Here is a 5,385-nt window from a genome sequence, read left to right as displayed (position 1 = left end):
TCTGCTCACTAGTCATTTCAAGTCTTGTTTTCTACCAATAAAAGTGTCATCTCCATATCTCAAAATTTTAAAGTTCTTTCCACCAATTTTCACCCCACTTTCATCTAAATCTATTCCAGTTTACTTTATATGTTCTGCATAGAAACTGCGGCAATAGAAAATGCATCCCTGTCTGACACCTTTGCCAAATGGAAATCTTTCGGGAGGGATGGTGGCTCAGTGGTAGAGCATCTGCTTGGTAAGCAGAAGGTCCCAGGTTCAATCTCTGGCATCTCCAACTAAAAGGGGTCCAGGTAAATAGGTGTGAAAAACCTCAGCTTGAGACCCTGGAGAGTTGCTGCCAGTCTGAGTAGATACTGATTTTGATGGACCAAAGGTCTGATTCAGTATAAGGCAGCTTCATATGTATTCTGTTTCTTCATATTTTGTCATAATGGAAGCCTCTTGTCCAGAGTACAGGTTACACATCAAAACAATCAGATGTTGTGACACACCCATTTCTTCTAAACCCAACCATAGCTCTTCAAGATCCACACAATCAAAAGCTTTGCTGTAATCTATGAAACACAAACTGATTTTCTTTTGAAATTCCCTTGTATGGTTCTAGTGATCAACATAAATTTGCAATTATATCTCTACTGCCTCTTCCTTTTCTGAGTACAGCTTGATCATCCGGCATTTCTCATTCCATATATGGTAACAGTCTTTGTTGTAAGAATTTGAGCATCACTACTCACTTGAGAAAGTAATGTTATGATCCTATAGCTGCTGAAGTCTTTGTTATCTCCTTTTTCAGAACTGGAATGCAAATTGAGCCTTTCCAGTCTGTGGGCCATTGTTTGGTTTTGCATATCTGTTGGCATGTTCTTGTTAAGTTTTTGATGAACTCAGGTTCTTTGGCTTGGAACAGCTCTGCTGATATCCCATCTATTCCTGGTGATATTTCTTACAACTGTTCCCAGTGCAGCTTTCATTTCACTTTCTGAAACTGTAGGTTCTTCAAAAGTTTATTCTTTGAAGGAATCTATCATCCTTTCACTGAGGAGTTGTAGTGATGGGTTAATGTTCACAGATTCTGGAAGATTGCTCGAAGCTTTCAGCTGTGTCTTATTTCTGTTTTTTAGGAGATATGTACTGTTACCGGCAATGCTTTGATTCTCTTATGTTTAATGGGGAAATTAGCTAAGAGACTTGGCAGAGCAAATGAGGAGCGAAGGATCTTTGCTTTCGATGATATCGAGTTTGGGTTTTCAGCCAAGAATAGTCCAAGCAATTGTACTTTATAACGTTTTACTCAAATATGTAATATAAGATTTACACTCACAGGTACACGAAACAAGCACTCAAGAAACTAGGAAAACATAGAGGTTATCGATAGGGGAATTTAAGGGTTGTTGAAGTGGGTAATATTCACCTGATGCAGAAGAGGATACGTCCTTTCAGTGGAAATTACAGAGAGAGGGACGAGCATGACCAGCGTGACACGCCCTATAGACCCAGCGGGGGGTACAGACTGCAAATGGTGCCCTATAGAATGCACACCGAAATGGGGTTTTGACCCATATTATATAGAGATCTGACAGATGGGAATTGTTAGTTCCTAAGGAGTCCTTGATGGCCCGGTGATGGCTTTCTTGAATAGATACTTAATTAATACAACAGATCGGGATTTCCATGCATTTACTAGAACGATGGGCTAGGACTTGACTGAATGATTTGTTACCAGTTTTGGCTGACACTCAGGAAGAGACCTTTTAGGAAAGACAAAGCCCATGAGTGATAGGTCTAATCATGAATTTGAATGAAGTGGCAGAGTGGAGATGATGGGTCGAAGGAAGAGGCTATCGACAGGTAGCAGAAGATCAGAGTGAGAATAACACTTACCAGCAGTTCCCATGTTATTATGCATCCTGTCTGGGCGGAGGCATTGGGGGGAAATAGAGGCAGACTTTAGGCGCCAACCAGAACAAACTCTCTACGGGGTCCACTCCACTTTTAGATGGAGTGTTTTCTTGGCCTGTTCCTGGTCGGACTCCATTTTGTTTCCAGGAATAGGAGACTCACTCTCTCCATACATGCACTGGGGTACTCCATTTTATCAGGCAGCGCCTCTCAGTAACAGTACATATCTTGTATGGTAATCCTTGAGGTCTCTTAGTGTTTGACAAGCAGAGAGCCTGCAAGAACATGTCTTGCAGAGGTCACTTTATTCTCCTCTCTCCTTATCTCATTCTTCCCCAAGCCCCTTTCTTCCCTTCTCCTGGCAGTCATAAGAGAAGCCATGTTGGATCAGGCCAATGGTCCATCCAGTACAACACTCTTGTGTCACACAGTAGCCAAAAAACCCAGGTGCCATCAGGAGGTTCATCAGTGGGGCCAGGACACTAGAAGCCCTCCCTCTGTGGACCCCCTCCAAGTACCAAGAATATAGAGCATCACTGCCCCAGACGAAGAGTTCCAACAATATGCTGTGGCTAATAGCCACTGATAGACCTCTGCTCCATATGTTTATCCAGTCCCCTCCTGAAGTCCCAATATCCCCTCCCATTTTCCTGATTCCTTATCTCCTTCCCATTCACAAATCTACCTTTCTTTTATCTGCCCCCAGTCTTCAGCTTTATTTATCATTCATTTACACTGCACCTATTCCCCCAGTGGGGACCAAAGGTTGTTGTTTCTATTAATTTGGAGAGGGTAACCTGTAATGTATTTTTTCTGCTAATCTGGAGCATTTCTCAGGTTTATAAAAAGCTCTGTCTTGTCCAGACATATGTATTCACTAACTGGGCTACACTGAGAATTAGATATATCGTTGGTGTCCTATCTAAAAATGTGCTTTCTTCCCAGTCACTATATCACAAAATCTGACCACTACTGATAAACTTATTATAATTGTTCATGTCAAAGTCCAAGGCAGGGATCTACACGTAGCAACTAAACTCTTAAAAGAAAATGCTTCTGAATTTTGCTGATGTAAGGTATGTGCAGAGACACTGATAGCAATTACCTTCAAGGGAGCACATGCTAATCCATTTACTACCCAAGCCATCACGAGCACTTGCATTAAAGCCAGCATGACTGCATTGAAACCCCACCCTGATAAGTTTATTCAGGTGTCTGCTTACCTAGAAATCTCTCGGCTTGGCTTCATGAACGAAGATTTAAGAAGGATGCAATAGTCCACGTCTGCTGCAGGCTCGCTGGTGGCTGACAAGACCAATGCGGGACAGGCAGGTCCGGCCACAGTGGCTGCAGGGAAAAGTCTGATTTAGGGTTGGTGCTAGAAATAGAACCTAGAAATAGAACCTAGAAATAGGGCTGCAACATTTACAGCACGATCATATGCATGTGTGGTAGCCCTTAGAGGGACTGAACAGTAAGATATAATTTTTGTAAATAAATATTTAGAAATGTTTAAAGTGCATTCCATTCAAGTCAAATGAGTTTAATCCCAAGTAAGCATGCACAGGTCGGTAGTCATAGGTTATAATGGTTTTGGAATAATCCTGCAGTGTTGCATCACTGGTATATAGTTATATTGTAGGTATTCAGTTGTTTAGTACATCCTCCTCTAATTTTGTGGTAGTTTAATTTTTTAGTAGATATTGTTCCTGTTATATTGTTTTGTGGAACCTGCCTTGAGACTTGGCAAGAAAGGTGGACTATGGATACAATAAAATAAAATGGCAAACTTTTATTTCAGTGGATTTCTCTGGAGGGGGATGTTCTAGAGAAAGCTGATGTGGTGTAGTAGTTAGGAGCAGTTGACTCTAATCTAGAGAACTGGGTTTGGTTACCCACTCCTCCCCAAAAAGCCTGATGGGTGATATTGGGCCAGTCACAGTTCACTCAGAACTCTCTCAGCCTCACCTACTTCACAAAGTGCCTGCTGTGGGGAGGGAGAGATGACTCTGAGACTCCTTAAGACAAAGAAACTTTTGTTATCATCCTGTCCACCTTTTTTGCCAAAGTCCATGGCTGGTTATTAGGGCAGCTTCCACATAGCCCCCAAGTATTGTAGAACCTGCATTTAAAGCTCCACCATTAGTCAATGTGTGATGGTTGACTTAAATCCTACACAGTGGATTCAAAAAACAACAACAGTTTTTAGGAATGCAGTTGCCATCATTGCATAGGATGACCCCAACTGCTTACTAGAGGCAGTTTGGTGTAGTGGTTGTGTGTACTCTTATCTGGGAGAACCCGGTTTGATTCCCCACTCCTCCACTTGCAGCTGCTGGAATGGCCTTGGGTCAGCCATAGCCCTTGCAGTTGTCCTTGAAAGGGCAGCTGCTGTGAGAGCCCTCTCAGCCCCACCCACCTCACAGTGTGTCTGTTGTGGGGGGAGAAGATATAGGAGATTGTAAATAGCTGAGTCTCTGATTCAGAGAGACGGATAGGGTATAAATCTGCAGTCTTCTTCTTCTTCCTAGAGGAAATCCCTCCAATTTTAAGACCTTGCTTCTTGATAAAGTTGCAAACTTGTTGTTCCAATTCTTCATACAGATGTTAATTACTACAACAATTTGGTCATCTCATTTCATCCTGCACTTTGGTCTACATTTTAAGCAATTTAACAACCTCACACACATGCTAAAATGTCTTATTCTTTGGACTGGATCTTGTTTTGAACTGGCCTGCCTTTATAACACCTTTCCCCCATAAAGGAGACTCCTATGTATCTGACAAGTGAGCTATAATTCACAAAGGCTTCTGTTGGAATAAATGTTGCTAGTCTCTTAAACGCCTCTGGACTCGTTTTAAAATCTTGAAGAGTAAATGCCACTGAACCCTTTATCTACAGTGAAGCAAATCACGCTATGCATATCTGGAAATAGGGCTGCTACTGTCTAGGCCGGATTTGGAAATCTCACAGAATTACGCCTCTGGACTACAATGTCAGCTCCCCTTGAGAAAACGGCTGCTTTGTACTCTTTGACCTCATACCCTCGCCTGCTCTCTCCCCCGCTCCGCCCCTAAATCTCCAGAAATTTCCAAACCCGGCGTTGGCAACATGACGAGTCGGAGATAATAAATTCAGTATGAAACCATTTCCAAGTAAACCTACAGAATGAAATCGTGCTGCACTAAAGTTTTGTCGACTAAAGCTAATCCATTTTTCTTTATAGTCCTTCCTCCTCACAGAACCTCGCTAGAAGACCTGCGCAACAACCGTGACAAAAGTCACGACTTGTAGATGAGACAAACAAAACAGCGGCTGCGACGAGTCCATGCTGCACTTTGCGCAACATGTTTCCTTTTCTTCCATTATTAACATTTTCCCAGAAACACGCGCACGATTACTATTAAGGCTTGCCTCCGACTACACGCATGCGCAGGTTGCCTCCTTTTTTTGTTCTTTTCGGATAGCTCGGGAAATGGGAA

The sequence above is a fragment of the Heteronotia binoei genome, chromosome 5 (assembly GCF_032191835.1).
Source record: "Heteronotia binoei isolate CCM8104 ecotype False Entrance Well chromosome 5, APGP_CSIRO_Hbin_v1, whole genome shotgun sequence".
Lineage (NCBI taxonomy): Eukaryota > Metazoa > Chordata > Lepidosauria > Squamata > Gekkonidae > Heteronotia > Heteronotia binoei.
Note: the sequence above shows the minus strand (reverse complement) of the source record.